The 19,727-nt window shown below is 33.7% G+C and overlaps 1 protein-coding gene across 1 annotated transcript in view; it reads left to right on the top strand.

Annotated features, from left to right (window-relative positions):
* The window catches only part of LOC129005069 (1-phosphatidylinositol 4,5-bisphosphate phosphodiesterase epsilon-1-like), a 162,621-nt gene that overhangs the window by 55,412 nt on the left and 87,482 nt on the right, over positions 1–19,727 (top strand). The gene's annotated exons all lie outside the window — the stretch shown is intronic.

Raw genomic sequence — 19,727 nt, 5'->3', positions numbered from 1 at the left:
AACACTCTTATCAGTTGCAACGTACTTACTATACGTGTCACTTGTAACCGCACATCGTACATGAAGCGATTTGAATCAGCGCTATGTGATGTATTCGTAGGTTGTCCTGCAAGTGAAACTGAACATTCAATTATTGCTAAATAATAAATAGTAATTAGTGGCCTAAACTATGTTGTAAGAATTCAACAATAATGTTGAATTCTTGGGGGATATAAGTGTAGTTCTCAGGTGGAATTCAATGATATTTTTTACTTAGGCGCTTAAAAGATGAAGCCAAGACAAGCTCAGACGGGTTGCGAGACTTCTATTGAATTTCCCGGTGTACGGTTTCATCTCCATCACGACAAGGGTTTCCTTGAAAAATCTGAAGTAACATTGTTCTGCTTTTGAAAAATTATCATGTTGCATTTCCTAATTTAAAATGTAAATGTGCAGCTGCGTAATTATTACTAATAAATGAACAGGACTTGATGGCTCAACTTTACTTTGTGTATATTGAAGCTGTTTCATGTCATGAGAAATATCACTAACAAAATCCAGTTTCACTCCAATCGAAGTGTCCTCATTTACAATAATAGTTGTAATAATATCATCAATAACATGAATAAACACGCTAATACAGATCATATTATACACATGTAATTCGTTAAGTGTTGGTAGAATGCTTGATACATAATTAATACTCGTCGCTTGACAACAGTTTGCAAATATAATTTTGTAATATGCTACTAGAATGTGCTTGAGCAAAATTGTCAGAGCAAATTAAAACTACTTACCAGAACATTATATAGATACTATTATAGCAAATTGCCTTGTGTGTGGATGTAAGTGGCCTTCCAATTAGCACACTAATCATGTCACCTGTGTGCACTACTTGGTGTAATTATCCTAATGTATCATCAGCAACACTATCAGTGGTAGGGCTTGTAGGGGGGGGGGGGGGCATCGCGTGTATGAAGACCCCTCGCTCATCTCTGGGATGGACTTTTTGTTAGTCATAAAACACTGGAGGGCATTGCATGGCTCTCGACAAGCGTTACTCTAGCTAAATTTTATTACATCACATTATAGATTAAATTTGCTAGTTTAAAAAAATATTTGTCTACAGCGTGTGATACAAGCATGTTCAACAAGGTACTTTAAAAGTTAAAACTTGGAGAATAGAACCGATGAGCGTGCAGGTCTAATCAGCAGTAAAACGTACTAACACATCATGCACTTAGCTGGATAACCCAATTGAAATGGTCGAAATCTTTTTATGGATTATCTATCTATCAATTATTGTAGTTACCTACGTTTTGCATATGTAGGTTTCTTTGGCCAACTGCGATGATTTCATACGTATACGTATGGATTTATAACAGTCAAAATCTAAAACTTTGTTTGCAGCTCTTCACAGTATCTTGAATCTATATTTTCAACCTTTTTCCTAATTAGTTGTTATATGTATTTTTACAATTCATTGGCATAAAATACAATACAAAATAAATGTAGGCAATAGTTGATTACCTCGTAACCGGTAGTGCAAGAATCTGTTGACTAATCAGTAAAAAAATGTTTTGTTGTTTGAGTGAATGACGTCAGAACTACTTTAAAAACTGCCTCCTTTGCTGGTTTATAAAACTGTCAATTTTTACTATAATTCACCACTATTACTTAATTGTTTTGCACATTATTTATTTAAATATGCAAGTAGAAAACAAGCGAATTCATTTCGCTTTAAAGTCAGGTTTGTGATTTTCTAAACACGTTTCCAACAATATAATTATAAACTACCATCACTCATACATACGTCATAACTCTGCAGCGTTTAATCAAGTAACTCTTCACGTCACGGCCAAATGAGACAGAAAGCTTTTGGAATGCAATGGAAATGCTCCAACCAACTTCCTTAACGGTTATTGTTATTCGAATGGGTCCAACCCTACCCTCGGGACCGTGCGATGTTTGAACCTCTATATTTCGCGTATTTGTGGTAGTAACGGCGTGTAAAATGTTCCTCATCTGTGTAAGTTGATATAAGGGCCAGACCGGGACACCCTGGGGCCTGTACAGATTCAGTAATTAGCTAACTCTGTGTAGTGAAGCAAGCAGTCCTCCTGGATTTGCTCGTCGTCGCATGTTACAAACCTCCCTTACAACTGTACATTGCTCTACGGCTGTTGTAAAAACCGCTCCTAGTTATACCTCTTGTGATATTACTTATTTAGTTTATTATCATACCATTTTTTAATTTAATTGTTTATAAAATAAATTGGTTGTTTAGAAATTTGATTTTACAGCAAGTGTAGTTATATATTCTACCTACGACCGTTTTTTAAAGTAGCCTTTTCAGTACAGTTCTTAGAATTGAAAAGTATCTCATAACAGCATTGTTTGCTTTCATAACAGCATAGTTTTACTCATAACAACACGGGTAACGGACCAATGAGGTTCAAGGATTGAGAGAGGAGAAGCAAAATTGTAATGATTCGAAATTCAACTAATCAGCTGTTCAGGCCAATTTAATTGTTGATTGGTGCAATTAGTGGTTGATACAATGTTTCGTTGAATCACTGTCAGTGGCAGTGAGAGGTTATAAACAAAAACATAACCTCTCTTAGAAGTTATGAGTAGTGATTTTTAGTAATTAAAACTGTTAACGACACTCATAGAAGTTTTTAAGGCACTCGCCAAGGCTCGTACCTTAAATTTTCTACTCGTGTCGTTAACACTATCTTTACGCAATCGTTGCTTAAACTACTATTAACCACCAGATCTTTTATGATGTAAAAACATCGACTAGTAAAGTAACATGTAAACTAATAAAGAATACGAGTTCCCAAATTCCCAAATTCCCTAATAAGAATACGAGTATTTATTACTACACAACTTCAATATCGACTGTTAAGTGACGAACACAGTTTGTGACATCAAACGAAAAAATACAAGCTTGAAGCTTCTGTCACACACAAATATAATTAGTTTTCAAACAGCCCAATAAAATAGCTTAACACATACACTGTTATTTTTTAATTTGTATTAAAAGGAAGCGCTGAATTATGTTTTGAAAATTCTTGTACGTGTAATTGTTTTTAAACGCCATAAATCCATCGTAAATAATCGATTTAAATAAATATAACGGAAGAATTTAGTTTCTGGAGCTAACATTCATGAAAGATTAAGGAATAAATCACTCATCCCAAGTATTTCGTGGTATGTTCACAGAGTAAGAGTACAAAACTTGTAAAGATATTGTAGTGGATCTTTTTTTTTTGAACTTTTTATCAGTTTTGTCAATGTATGTCTTTTACCTTCAGAAGTTTGTATCGTCGGTAAATATTTTAAGATAAAAGGAAAGATTGTGTGATGGATATGAGTTACACGAGGATAAAAAAGTTTTCAGAATTGTTCTGCCCCTGCACAACAAAAGCGTAAAACTTTGCTCCAGTTATGTTTATTTGGAGTAATCCCACTTTTAGACATTATAAACCTCCTTTCCCTTTAAATATATAGCCTAAAACCTGCCCTAAACATATCAAATCTCGACTGAAAATGTTAAGCATTTTGGAGTGTTATTGAGTGTTGTCAAAAAATATTTATTTATAGATTTATTTATACTACGGTAAGAGACATTATGAGAAAAATATATTATCAGAGTGTAACTCGTAAGTAGTCGAGATAACCACCAAAAATCTGTTTTAACCTAAAGTATATTTGTTTTAGCAATGGTTTAAAGCATTTTCTTAAATATTATTAACACCATGTTTACCATTTTTACATGAAAGACATTGTTCTTGCCAAAAAATAGCAGAGGAATGCAAGGGTCGGAACTCGCGGAATGTGACCGAGCTCCAACTGTAATTTCTCTAAAACGCGCGATGTGTTTTTTGTTGGGTTTAATTAACTTTGTAACCCTCCCCTGGTAAATTATGCCAGCAAATACCTAATTTATAATTGGTCCTGGTGATAAGTCGATATCCTAGTTTTATTTATCCTTTTTAAGATACAATTGACAGTTATAATTATTACAACTCTCTAAACCTCACACTTGTTAATGTATTTAAAGTTCAGAATAATTACAAATAAAATATAGGGTTATTCGATCAGAATAGGGCAAAAGTAAGGCCAATTCATTACCTTAAATAAAAATGACTATCCTTCGTATAAATGAACTATTTATAACTTGCTAAACTGTTCAGTGTTCTTGCTGACACTGACGTCACTACAGTTGTCTGGCGCGGACAGTTGTCTCCAATGTCTTGAGATTTGCCGAATCAGTTAAACTTGTTACTCTCTGATAGATACAGCAAATAATATAAACAACCGTCGCCAACAGAACTCCTAACTTATATAAAGTTATAAATAACTTATAAAGACAATAATCCAATGTTATTTCAGTGCCATTTTTATTCTAATGTATTTTTAAATTGTTGTTGTATCCGCTTTCTACAGTAGAACGTGTTACACATTTGTGTACCTTTATATCGTTGCAAACATAATATAGGAAAACTAATCTCAATCGTATATTTTGAAAGTATGAGTAAAAAACTGAACGTGTAAGCTAAGCTGGGACTGTACATCGTTTAAGTACTATCTGCCAATACTGACCGTAATGTTGTAATCTATACTTATTTAATACGCAAGCAAGATTTTTGTGACAATTACTCCTCCGAAACTACTGAGCCGATTGCCATGTTTTTGGTGTCATTGGAAAGAGCGTATCGTGAAGTTGTGCAGGAAACTTTCTTTTTAGGGAAATAATTAGATAGTGAGGCCCTGGGGCCCTTTAAAGTTTCGTATTTCTCCATAAGATTAACATGGGAAACAAACATTGTTTTGAAACTCCAGCTGTTGTTAGAAATTCAATATTATTAATTGGTCTCCATGGAAGCATGAGAAAATTCACAATGTTTACATTTGCTTTGACATTTAAATGTAAACAACCAGAACTGTCAAATGCCTATTTCACAATTTCAGCCAGCTGATCCAAAAAAATAAAACAACTATGTGGCAGGTTTATTTAAAATTATACTTTATGATAGATTATTGATTATAAATCCATTTCAATGTTTATGAAACAGATTTTTCCCGTTGCAAAAATTAATATTGAGAAAAAGAGGATATGTTAATTGTAAACAGTCAATGTGTAAATTATCTATATGTTGTATTACAAATGTTAAAAAAGATGTTGGTTTGTGTTTATTGATTATAGAATTTTTATTTTAAGGATTTGGCATATGAGTAAGCCTATGATAAATAACACCATTTCAGAGTTCTGCCAGTGTTTGCCTAACTCTGTCATGTAGAGTTTAAGGTACCTACACCTTATTGTCTACAAATTGGCTAAAAAACTTAGGTACGGTACTTTATAAAAGCTGACAGCCTTTTTACGTTGACTTAAGTTGTAAGCTTACCTTTCCCGTCCATGGACAGTTTGATTGTTAAAAATTAACCCTTTCAACTGGAATAGGACTGTTATGTAAATTGTGAGTATTCCCATTAGTTAATAATCTTTTAGTTTTCTCTTTTAAAATCATCGGAATTTATGACTGTTTTAGTTTTCAAACAAGTTATTTGTTTATAAAATAACTCCTGTACTTATTTGCAATTGCTCGATTTCGAGCAACATGTACACTAGTGTTCCATTTAATAAACGAAAAAATCACTTTTTCATTACACTGTCTCAAAAACAGCTGTCTTACGGATTGTTTTGAGTTCCTAAAGATAGATTTTTGTGGACTAGTCCGTAAAATTTTACGGACTCGAATCATATGGTTATGTCAAAGCTTATCTAAAAAAACAAATAAGCTGTTCTGATCCTTTAAAATGCTTTAACAATATATAAACAAACTTTGTTTGTTTCTTACATAACCTAATTCATTCAGTGTTACTGGTTTTGGCTATATTTTGTATTTTCTGCTATAATATATGACAATGTAATGACAAATATTGTTCGCAACTCGTCCTATAATGCTTTTTTGTCACTTGTGGACTCGGCTTTTGCCTCAAAAAAGCCTACTTTAGGGACTAGTAACGAAAAGTATTATTTCATTCACAGTTTTACTTATCGGTGGTTGTAGAAAATATATAAATTTTTTCAATGATATTATCAAATATATTGTTTGTATAGTAATCACCGGTACTCTGATTGTAATTATAGCATTGTAAATTATGTATGAATTGTATCCATCTCAGATGTTGTTGATCAGTTACATCAGTAATCAAAATACATTTTCATATTAACTGCAATGTTAACTGTGTATTAACTGTAATATGAGCTTCAATCGCGTTACACCATTGACAATACACCTACCCAAAAAATGTCGAATTTTTGTAAATGTTAAATTAATATTTTTCTAATAAAATCACAATTAATTCAAATAAGCGTTCTAAACTTACAAAACCCATAGAACGTGTCAGATACCATATGTTGTTGCCGTATTACTCAGGTTTTTATTTACCAAATCAACATGTTTTCTTTCGTAACAATATAGAACAATGGTTATTCGATTAGTGATCCAGTCAAATGAACCCTATACTAGCACAAGTTGCGACCAAGAGCTGTGCGGCTTGTTAATGGATTCTGGTTCTAAATCAAACTTGCACTTCTGCTAAAGTGAACACGAATAGTCGACAGTCTGCAGTCGGATGTGTCGGCTCAATGAGACTTCTCATCTGAAACTGCACACAGTGATTAGTTGTGGTTGCAAAATTATTTTGTTAACTTTTTGAAATTTTATTTGTGTGTTAATTAAAGACAAATAGACGTTCTATTTAGTGAGAAATAGACGTGTTTTCATATAAAATAATATTATCATTCTATCATTCTATTAAAGCCCAAAGCATTACTCTTCATTGTCAACTATTTTCCATCTTAATTTCTCACATAAAACCCACAAGAGTGTATATATTAACTTGCAATAATTATTATTAGGTAGGGTGATTTTATGTCGTGAGTAGAATAAATGCGGGATAAAGAATTATTTGTTGATCTTCTGGATTGATGTGTACAAAATTTAATATTAGTAAAATATTTCAGTGATAAATTAAATCACCATTCTCTTGTGTTTATGGTTTAGATAACTTTTCAAGGTTTCAAATTGATATTTATCTATTGACGAGTTTGTGTTATATTCGGATTGGGAATAGGGTTTACATTACCCAAAATTATTTTCAGTAAATGACAGTTTCATGCAGATTATACAGGGTGATTACTGGGAAACGCATGTTTTTGACATTCGTAGTACATAAGGAATATCGTTCGGCGACGGCCGGAAGTGGTTGAGATGTGTAGGGGGAAGTGTGCAGTTTCAATTTTTGCCAAGATGTGGGACCTTGAGCATCGTATGTCTGTCATGCGACGATATTACGCAAATGGTGAATCAGTCACTCAGACTCAGCGAGACTTTCATACACATTTTAACATTGCACGGCAAGGTGCTACCCCTGATCGTAACACCAAATTGCGATGGATACATAATGTAAAACTCAATTAGATCTCTGCTTAAGAGAAAACCTCCTGGACTGGCAAGGACAGTTAGTACCCCTGAGACAGTTAAAAGAGTGCGCCTTGCAACAGCTCAGAGTCCTAGCCGCGACGGCAGAGCTGTGACAGTGAATCCACAACGGTACCTAGACTTTTTGGAAGAATATTTCTTGCCGGAACTGCATCAACGTGTCGAGATACGTAATGACGTATGGTTCCAACAAGATGGGGCAACAGTCCATACAGCTCGCATTAGAATGGAATTCCTTCGGCGAACATTACCTAAAAGAGTTAGCCCACGTTTTGGTGGTGTCACTTGGCCGAGCGCTCACCAGGTCTTAAATTCCAGATTTCTTTCTATGGGGATTTTTTAAATCTAGAGTGTACATAAACAAACCAAAAACAATACAGGAACTTAAAGAAGCTATTCGCCAGGAAATCAACGCCATTCATAGAGATATGTTAGCAAATTCCGTAGAAAATTTTAAGGAACGCCTTCAACGCTGTATCAAAGCAGAAGGCGACCCGTAAAATTATCAATGTTCTCTAACCACCACGTTAGAAATGTAATTTTTAAATGCTAAATTGCAAGTAATTTTATTCTGAAATTGCATATTGTGTACACTGTTTTTCCACTCATAAATACATTTTTTACTCTGAATTACCTGAATACTCGTTATTTGAAAAACATGCGTTTCTCGGTAATCACCCTGTATATTTAAGCGTTTTCTTTACTGGATTTTATTGATTTGTGTTTTGTAGGCTGGCAAAGTTTATGTTTTATTTTCTGGAATTTAAAACCAAATTGCCTTGTAGAGTTTGTATTCGTTGCTGGACTCGATTACTTCCTAGTCAGATGTGTATTCAACTGTCTGGTTTGGTCTGTTTCCAAACATCACTACCAATATCATCAGTACATTATCTTTGCAACTCAGCTTTGTCAGCAGTTTCTGATCAATTCATGAGTCAGCGTTTCCACAGTTTTGTTGATTTTTCGCCTCAGCTTCAGTTAAGCGAAAAACTCAAAACTAACACTAGAACCATGTTTTCATAAAACGTGCAACTCATCTTTGCATATACTTACTGTATTGGGAATATCATTTTTATTTTTATTTGACTGATTTATTTTGTTGTCAGTGGCCTATTCAACTTCACTATGGTCCTGGCTGAAGACATTAGTCATTACCAAATTATAGTATGTCTAAAATAAATGTGCGGTTGGAATTCAACATATGATTTCCCTATCATGGTAAATCTCCCACTCATTTACCCTTTTCTACACTGAAATCCCCTGTAACAATCATCTGTTATACAGGGTGAATTTTAAATGAGTTCCCCCCCTACTTTTTTCTACATTTCTTAAGATATCAACTTCGGACCACGTCAGATCATTGTAGTGTAGTAAGTACTTTATTTTGACTGGATAAACATTTTTGGCCGCCATCTTGGATCCGCCATATTGGATACAAAAATTTTTTTTTCAAATGTAAAGGTAGGGTTGTGACCCATTGTTTCAAACTAGAATTTTACGCTGATTACAATGCCGCAATTAGTTTTAAAAAATCTTAATCCGTTCTAAAGTTATGAGGACTTTTTATAACTTTATTTTTAGCCCATTTTAACATTGTGCATTTACAAACTAAGACCATAATCTCAAAATAGTGCTAGATAAAGATAAGTATACACCACCATTTATTGTCGACCTATTATCACTTGGTTATGACGGATGTATTTTTTTGGCCGCCATCTTGGATCTGCCATTTTGAAATGTGATAAATTAATTTAAATATGAAGGTGGTGTTGTGACCCATCATTTCAGACTAACTTTTTATGCTGAATTCAATGCCGCAATCCGTTTTCGTTTCTCAGGCTTTCTTGATGAAACATTAAAATTATCTTAATTAAATTTCCAATATTTCAAAAAAAAAAATATGAAAATGCAAAACGGATTGCGGCATTAAATTCAGCATAAAAAAGTAGTCTGAAATGATGGGTCACAACACCACCTTCATATTTAAATTAATTTATCACATTTCAAAATGGCAGATCCAAGATGGCGGCCAAAAAAATACATCCGTCATAACCAAGTGATAATAGGTCGACAATAAATGGTGGTGTATACCTATCTTTATCTAGCACTATTTTGAGATTATGGTCTTAGTTTGTAAATGCACAATGTTAAAATGGGCTAAAAATAAAGTTATAAAAAGTCCTCATAACTTTAGAACGGATTAAGATTTTTTAAAACTAATTGCGGCATTGTAATCAGCGTAAAATTCTAGTTTGAAACAATGGGTCACAACCCTACCTTTACATTTGAAAAAAAAATTTTGTATCCAATATGGCGGATCCAAGATGGCGGCCAAAAATGTTTATCCAGTCAAAATAAAGTACTTACTACACTACAATGATCTGACGTGGTCCGAAGTTGATATCTTAAGAAATGTAGAAAAAAGTAGGGGGGGAACTCATTTAAAATTCACCCTGTATATTGCAGACAGGTTTTTTAGGAAGCATTTGTTTATTATGATTGAACTACACACATAATAAAACAATAAGATTTATTTTAACAATAAATAATATACGTATCAATTTTAATTTCACTAAAAGTTTTGTTATAATGTAATATACATAATCCTGGACTAACATTTTTGCTTTTGATGGATTGTTTTAAATACAATTTCAGTTCTGGTAATGTAACTATACATTATTAAATTAGTTAATATCGTGGTAAACTGGTTTAAAAATTCTAAAAGTGATTCTTCACTTCTTTATTTAGTTCTTATTTTAATACCTTCGGTAATAGGAACTTTGTCAATGTCTCTAGCGGAGCCCTAAGGTCAGATCAGGATGAAAACCATTGGGTTATCTATCAATGTTCAATGTTCTTATGCCTGAGTAATCAGTGTACAACATTAAACTCACTAGGTAAATGACAAGTAAAAGCATTCAATTTTCTTTTACTGAGGATAAACTAACATAACAAATTGATCATACCATTTTGAATGAACGAGTTATGTTTGGAGATACACAGAAATTAAACCATTTGTATGTAACAGCTATATTAAAGTGTTTGCATTTTTCATCGTTTACTAATTGTATAAATATTTCAAATCCTTAATAATAAAAGGCCAATACGCCTTAATACACACCAAATAGAAAACAAATCTCGTAAAAACATATAAATTTAATTTGATTTTTAAAACATATATTAAACCACAAAATGAACACAATGGTGTAAATTTAACAAATATTAGTTGTAATGTGGACGTTAAAAAGTACTGGAGACGGTCCATTACATAATTCACTCTCATAACTGGAAAGTAGATATTCACCATCATCTTCGCTTAAGCCATCAGAGTCAGTGGCATACTGCAGATTTATAATAAATGCTTTTTTAAATAATTGTACACTCTAAAATTTATATTTTTAGTTTGAATAGTAATGTCTTGGCACCTTTTGGCCATTTCTAATTAACACTAATCAATTAAACACAGACTGAATAATATTAAACTGCAAAAAAATACCATCAGAATAATCACAATGTTCTTTACTACTAAAATGTAAACAAAGTGACAACTGTTGTAAAATTATAAACAGTATGAATCAGCTGTAGGCTAATATGTTGTGGTGGCAGGGGCCAGGGAGAAAACAGGGGAAAACAAATTTGTCCTTCAACCGCACATTAAATTCAGCATTCGTTCAACAATCATCCTTCACACTTGCCCCCCCCCCCCCCTAGAAATAACTACAAATAATTGTCTGTATAGGCTATTAATTAACAGCTGTGTCTAAGAAATAAGTCGGCCTTAGTCACTACAGTAACAAGACTACACGATCGCACACTCATATCCATTTATACTTGGCTTAAAATACCTACTTTCGTATGGTGGCCATTTCAAAGGAAAGTAAAGTATTAATAATTTTCTTTTATCATTAACTTATTTTTCAAACCCTTTTTCTGAGAAACATAGTTTAAAATAATTGCTCTATACATTTAACATGACAAATCATATACTATGTTATAGCATTACCACTGGAACGGTATTATTTATTGAAAGAGTGTCCATTACCCCATTGGCAGAAAATAGCGTGATTGTTGTATCTTTTAGTCTTATAACAATTCTATTCTAATTCAATTATCTGTATGGCAGAATAAGATTGTCAAGATTAAAATTAAATGTTAAGCAAGTAAAATGTTAGTAGAGCAAATATTTTAAAATTGTGGTTTTAATTTTATTATCCTAATAGTTGGTCCAATATTAACACGGAAAGATATTTCCCCTCGAATCTTGAGGAAATTGTTATTATTATTAACGGGCATAGAGAGGCCGTAGAGTGTCCTTAACATATCCGATGGGATCGTACTTTATCTTTGCCGGGTACTTGATCTACTTTATTGCAAAATATCAGCTAAGCTGTTTCAGTAGGCTTTGCGTTCGTCCGGAAGAAGCATAATAAAAAATAAAAATAAAAACAATCGTTAATTTAATACTCCCAGTGTATATTTTACTGTATAAACACAAAGTTCCACCAACACCTAATTGGACCAACAAACCTGCTCTCGTAGACCACGTGTGTTATAAAACGTATTACTCAAGTCCTTTTATTAATTAAGAATGATATTCAACCTGCGTGATAAAGCAGCATCACGCTTTCAAAACACAACCTAAATAGGTCCATACTCTGTATCTGCAAACTAGTAATATGCGACAGTAAATAGCAAACATATATCTTTTGCTTGGTATATAATGAATTTCAAAATATTGTATATCTAACTCAGCTGTTTTATGTGAAAGTATAATATGCATAATTCAATGTATTATTACTTATGCATGTTCATATATTGAAACAAATGTTGCATACGCCGCAGTTTAAAGCTCTTAAGTTTCCAAGACAGCAGAGTGGCGGTGGTAGGAGTGGATGTAACGCTAGACTAGTGTAGAGGGGTTGTAGAGGGGGGGGGGCAACGCTTGGGGGTCATAAATATGACGCTAACAGGTACAAGGGAGCCCGTGTACCACTCCGGCTACATTACTTTGCAATATGTTTACCTGACACCACAATACGTGTGTATGGTACTAAGACGGAACCACGCGGGTCGTCAGAACTGCTTCTGATTATTTAAACATCACTCAGGGGAAGAAAGCTCCAGAATTTGAATGCTGAGAACCGTTCCTTTTTATACATAGAGTTTTAAATTGTTTGGTCGTATCATATGTTTTGAATATTGCAAGGAGACCTGTCATCCTATTGTACAATCATTACTGGTGCCTGTTCTTACGTGTTTAACGGCGATGTGGAATAAATGGGTTTCTGTTATTTTTTGGTAGGTTTGGTGAGTTATGCTTTATTTGTTGTCGTTATACGAGAGAGCAAGCTATTTTTTATTTGGATAGGTTTATTCAGCTTAATTGAGGTTTTTTCAATTTAGAAGAAACAAAAATAGCAAACAGCACACCTCTCTCATTGGAAAGCAGAACTAACCTTATAACCGGGTGTTGGTCCTCATCTGACCCAGAAGGATGATACTCTATAAGGGAATTGTTTAATCGATGAAGTATATTTAATAAATACTTAAGGTAAGATTAGATTAAACGAATAAGCTATAATATATTAAAACTCCAAGATGTGTGGTAAAGTAAATTATAGCTGTAACCTCAATATATAGCTTTTAAGGAGCTGTACGGATTCAGATGTTTAGTAAGTTATTACATATTATTAAATTTTAATTTACATATTATTACATTTAATAGTACTTGTTGGACTCCTTCTCTAACTTATTTGTACCTTTGACAGGTATACTCAATCTTTAGCTTTGTGCCGTTTAAAAACTTTAATAAAACTTTAATTAATAACTCATCGAACGACAGTGTTCTTTTTTGCATTGCAGGCACAGTTTTCCCCTAATTACGAATTTGCTAAATCTGACATTTGAAACCAGACATTTGACAGTTGAAATAGTAAATTAAATTCTTTTAAACCTTTCTTTTAAAAAGGCATGATATTACAGAACTCTCAAGTAGAAAGCTTTCAAAACACTTACTCGCTGATCGATGCAGTCAAGGGTCTTTAAAACTACCAACTCTGGAAAGTGCTTCTTTTCTCCATCTCGAGTAGCCAGATAGTTTTATGTCTCGCAGTAAACGGACTCAAGAGTAAATTAAACTACAGTTCTAGATTTTCTATTTGTTTTAACACGTATCACTGTTTGTTCTCTTATTTTCTTAGATCACTTTAAAAATATATTTTTCATTTAATATGTTGCTTAAATTATTGTTTATATCGAGTATCTCTTCCAGTATATGAAATAACTTGAACATAAGTGGTATTTTTATCAGTGATATTCTATGTTTAAACATTGAACTAGAATAAGGCTGAAAACTTTGATCAAATATCGTATTGAGGATAAGGTATTTAAATAATACCCCCGCCGCAGCAAACCTGCCGACTAAGCGAATTTCCATTTGTCTGAATTGATTTTCAGTTAAATATAATTTAATAACATTAGGTTTAACGAGTACCTAGGTTTGCTGCTACAAGGAAACTAATAAAGTGTGTTTTTGAGTAAAATTTTGATAGCTTAGTACAAAATAAATAAATTTGCCAAGTTTGATCAAAATATATTCATAAACAAGAAACAAGCAAACTACAACATTTGACAATATTCTCCATAAGAATAACATGGGAATTTTAAATTTACAATTTTTTAAATTTTCTCCGTTACTAATAATCGAACAAAAATACTTTTATATACTAAATTATTTGTTTTTTTAAGCTCTTTAAAAAGGTCTAAAGAGTAATTGGGAAATCTTGTGTTTTGAGGGTCAAAAGTGAGAAAAACCACTTTTTACCCCATAAAACCCCCCGTAAAGTCCCGTTCCCATGGTCCGATCGTGCTGGTTCACGAACTCATTCAAGTTTATCCCGCTTTACACCTTTAAACCAAATTTCATCAAAACCGGACAAAAATTACTCAAGTTATCGCGTTCACGGACGTATATATATATATATATATATAAGTCTATATATATATATATATACATATATAAAAATTTGAACGAATAGTGTTTTTGGCCTCTGGGGACATCAAAATGAAAAAGTAAATCGGTCCCGGGTCTAGGTCTTGCCGTGCCACCTACGGTAATAGCTACTTCCCTATAGGGAAATTCGCTAAAAACACCCCAGGTTTTAGAGGATTACCTTAATCGTGTCATGACCCATTCAGCTGACCCACTGGAGAATCTGCTTGGATATACAGTAGTTTTATGTCTGGTCTAGATCAAATGCCAGCAACCATCCGTAGAATTAATTAGTGTATATCATTTAATCGTAGTAAACGGCGTAATGGCAATAGCTACTACACTCTACTTATAACAATATTGTATCATATACTAACTACTACGATAGAACAATTCACAATAAAGTCACATTTACATGAATTGAGACGTAAATAATTGTTGTTAATTATTCCGTGCTGATCGTAGTTCAGCTGGCTTGGCTGGGACGACTTGAGACCTATCTAGCAGCGGGTGCATACGAACCGAGCACCATGTCGGTTAGGTTAGGTTAGGTTACAACCGAAGTCCCAAAAAAGGAAGGGAAGGTAAACGAGAAGAGGGTCTTCCTTTCGAAATAAAATTGAACAATTAAATAACCAACAAAAAGATTTCTTAACATACGTGAAGTCTGTGTAGGCAACAAATATTCACGATCACATCCTGATATACATAAGGTAAGAGCGGGGTGGATACGTGATAGACCAGTATGAGGTTATTAAATGTATGATGATAAGTTGGATGTTATTTATTTGTCACCCTTTGTTTAATCAACCATGAGATTTCTCGGAAGGGTAGATGTGCGTAGTTAAGGGGTGTCCTTATCGCGATCTCTCCCCCATGAGCTCGGTTCGAGTGCGCCCCTAGCAGCTCGTTAGGACGTCAGTCCTCAGATTTGTGGAATTTTGTTTGAGCCTAAAAACTTTTTTAGTGGGGACACTTACGTTGTACCCATTTTTTGCAATAAATTCAGGAAATGTGTCTTCTAAATCTACTGACATTCTTTCTGGTACCTATACTGTATAATTTTATTGTTGTAATAGTCAATCGTGAAAAAAACCCTGCATATTTGTTATGCTTCTGTTATTTCGTCGAAGTATAGGTGACTCGGTTATCAGAAGAAAAACAATTATTATAGTATTTTCTTAGTTTCTCAAGCGTCACAAATACACTTGTAGAAAGCATTTCTTAGTACACACCAAGCATTCATCTAATATTTATCTTAAGATTTATTTCTAAATCTGTGAGTAAAATGTCTCACTATGTTTGTTTTAGCGGGTTTCCCTATAGGGAAGAAGCTATTACCGAAGGTGGCACGTTAAGACCCAGGCCTAGGACCAATTTACTCTTTATCATTTGAATGTCCCCGGAGGCCCAAAACACTAACTATGTGTCTTAACACAATAACGGTTTTGGCCCGATTTCGATTAAATTCGGCATAAACGTGTAGGACTTGAATAAGGCCATGGACTAGCAAGATGGGGTCATGGGAACGGGGTGTTATGGGGCTTTGAAAATAATTAAAAATCGATATTTAAAAGTGTTAACCGCCAAAACATAAAAATGCCCAATTTACATTTAAAATACCGTGTAAAGCTTTAAAAGCCATTTCATTTTGTATATTGATTATGTTGTTGTAGGATTAAAGGTTACGGAGAAAATTCCAAAAAACCTATAAATTTAGAATTCCTGTGTTATTATTATAAAGGAAAAGTAAATGGTTGTATTGTTTCGTACAATATTATCAAAATTTAACAAAAAAATATTTTCCTCCCTATAGTACAAAATCTTAGTACTCGTTAAATCTAAAATTATTTACAATGGAAATAAAATGTGACAAGTTTATCGAGATGTTTAGGTCAAAATCCTATCAGATAAATGGAAATTCGTTAAGTCTGCAGGTTTGCAGCGGTGGGTGAATTTTTCTTTTCTAGTGTTCTTCGATAGCTATTCGACGCTTCTCAAGAGAAGCGGCTTCTCCGTTTCGATGTCGTCAAACTAAATATAAGAATGACAGCAATATTGTAACAGATTAATTTGGCCAGTCGTATTACTTGAAACTAAATCATTCAAATAACTGTTCGTTTCAAAGTTTGAAAAATGTAATTACGCCCATAAATTATTTTATAAAACTAACTAACATTGTTTTTTCCAACTGTACCCTTCAAAGCCTTTACACCTTTCTGTATAAGGTAGATTAGTGTAAAATTTACCCTTCATAAAAATATCTTTCCCTGAACAGATTACCTTCAGGTCATGGCGGTTTTAGCACTTTCTGTTAAACCTATTGTATGTAGTGTAACTCACGCCGTTGTTCTCCCCCTGTATAATTAACCATGCAGCGCGGTGCTTGCCTCGCTCGCACATGGCCGTGTTTGTGTGTTTTGGAACACCTTGTGGACTGGAATACGTTTATGGCTCCTTCAGTCAATCCCCTGTGTTAAACTCAGGTTCAAAATGCAGCTAATTCAAGAGATAGTGACAGTGAACTACCAACGCTAAAGGAGTAGATTAGCACGTTAAAATAAGATTAATTTGTCTGGTAGCCAAGCGACTTTGGTGCTTGCCTTCAAATCTGAAAGTAGCTGGTTCGATTCCAACTAGACATATTCATTTCCCAGTTAAATGGCATGAAATTTAACGAGTACTAAGGCTTTCTGCGACGGCGAAGGTAAAAGATGTTTTTTGCCGAGTTTCAATATCATAGGACGAATAAAAATAAATTTGCTAAATTTGATCAAAATATATCCCTAAACAACCAGACTTACAACAGTTTTCCTGTTCTCCATCAGATTAACATGGGTATTTTAAATGTACAGTTTTCCGTTATCAAAACTACTCGAGTTGTCACGTCCACGGACATATCTAAAATTGAACAAATCGTGTTTTTGGCTTCTGGGTACATCAAAATGAAAAAGTAAATCGGTCCCGTGACTATATAAAACTATATAAACTATATAAATACTAAATAAATAGGTCTTACTACGCCACCTACGGCAATAGCTACTTCCCTATAGGGAAATTTTCTAAAATGTGTTCGTTACAAGACCAGAGCTTGGACCGTTTTCTTAAAAATATCCAATAGCGTAAATACACACAAACAAGTGTAGTGCAGTTGCTCAGTAACTGGAACCAACTAGCACAAGTGGTTTGTTCAACTGTGAGTTTTTTGACAGTCTCAAATTACTCACAAAATTACTTGACATGTAAAATTACCACAAGTTTTGACTTTTAAAATATACTATTTGACAAAAAATCCGAAATATCCTCATATTCATTTTGTTGTGTTCACATCCCATTCTTAAAGAATCAACAATCCGTATGATTTTAAATTACTACCGATATTTATTTTACCACCCACTCTTCAAAGCTCTAACATTGAATTTCAGTAATGTTAATTATTCAAACAGTACAAAACAAAGTATTAAGCTTAGAAATGGTGCCTCTGTAATTTTAATTTGATTAATTAACTAAGTAATTGATTACATTAAAACGTTCAAAACTATGTCTCGAGTATGAACAATATCACGATTATATAACGTTTAAATTTGCATTTGAATCTACAGTACCGTCAATGTATGCTCAGTTTGAATGATTTCACCGTGGTTTGTAACGCATCAACACAGCTGAGTGTGCAGAGGGCGAACCACTCCAGCACTCCAGGGCTGAATGGATCTCATAACTTATGACAAGGTGCCGGACCTGGACCTCGTCAGTAGTCGAATCTATCACTGGAATAGTAAACATCGACTAGCAGAAGGTTGGAAATACTCCGCACTTGTATTTCGTTTTGATTGTGTAAAGCTTAGAGACTACGATAACTATTGTTCTACATAGTGAATCGAGCAAATAATCGTTGGATGAAGCAAATAATAAATGTCAGAACTAAGTTAGATTTCAAAGAATATTACAGGAGAGAATTTATAATTTATTATTAGGAGAGTTTTTAATAATGCATTTGTATAGGAGAGAAATATACATCAGGTACTACTTATCTACCTTGGTGTTGTGTGTTTGTGCTGTCCAGACTTATATCTGTTATATCTGACTTATTATATATTATAGCCAATAATTACAGTTATACCTATTTAATACCCGGTTCAGTTATAACCTCGTTTTTCGTTTATGTATCCTACTTCAGGCCTACATAAATAAAGTTAAATGATTTAATTTATTTTCATAACACTCGTTTACATTTTATTTCGTAATACACGTTTTTGATTAATCTCTTACTTTTTTCAATTGTATTTAAAAAGTCCCATCTCTAATGACAACATAACCTCAACTTCCCTTCGGTTTTATTATCACTAAGCCTCTCTACATTATTTCTTGATGTGATCGAAGATATAATGATATAATGATTTAATGTTGTAGTTCTATTTTTTCTGGGAAAATAAAGTACCTTGACTTAACACTGACTTAATACTTTACTTAACATATAATATAAGTTACATATTATATGTTAAATTGTGGCCAACTTCCCTCGTAATTTCAGTCACACACTACTAAACTCCAACCAATGTAGAACGTTTTCCTGTCCAGACTAATCTACAGCAGCCTATCTACAGCTTAACACCCGTAGACTACATCCGTATTATTTGATGTCTGATCTGCGTAATGAACATGAACTCTATAGGAGTAGGTTTACACACTGTTTCTTTGACAAGTTTCCCTTTTGATACAAATTTAAGCTCTCCCCATTCTTGAGCGACTCAAGGAGGCAGCGTCACGCCCCTTTAAGTGCTTTTGTGTTTTGAATCCTCAATGAGATTATAGAACTGGAGATCCTCCTAGCTATGGTGGGTTAAAAAACAAGTAAATTCGTCCCAGCATGATTATTGCACTAAGTATTGTATGGTAACGCCAAAGGTAACGCGCTGCACTATATAGGTTGTTATTTTAATGTTTAGAAGGATGATGATAAAACGCCACCTGCTTAATCAAGATTGGTATGTGATTCCTTGGGTAATTGGTCAAATGTAATTTCATAAATTAAACTGCGTTGAGCAACGAATTGTTTCAATTTGATCTACTGATCTCGTTGAAAATGCGATTGAATAGACTATCTGCTGAGTCTGAGACTTCAGTTGATTCAATGGCTAGTGACGTCAATGTGTGGTTTACGAACATTCAGCAACAGCTGTTCAGTACAACTCCACCTGCCTCAGTACTTTCATTGTTGACGGGGCAATTCACTGAAT

The sequence above is a fragment of the Macrosteles quadrilineatus genome, unplaced genomic scaffold (assembly GCF_028750875.1).
Source record: "Macrosteles quadrilineatus isolate MER2022 unplaced genomic scaffold, UCM_ALF_1.0 Scaffold_15__1_contigs__length_3749704, whole genome shotgun sequence".
NCBI classification, from domain to species: Eukaryota; Metazoa; Arthropoda; class Insecta; order Hemiptera; family Cicadellidae; genus Macrosteles; species Macrosteles quadrilineatus.
The sequence above is the reverse complement of the archived record's forward strand: the minus strand, read 5'-3'. Positions and strand labels throughout refer to the sequence as shown.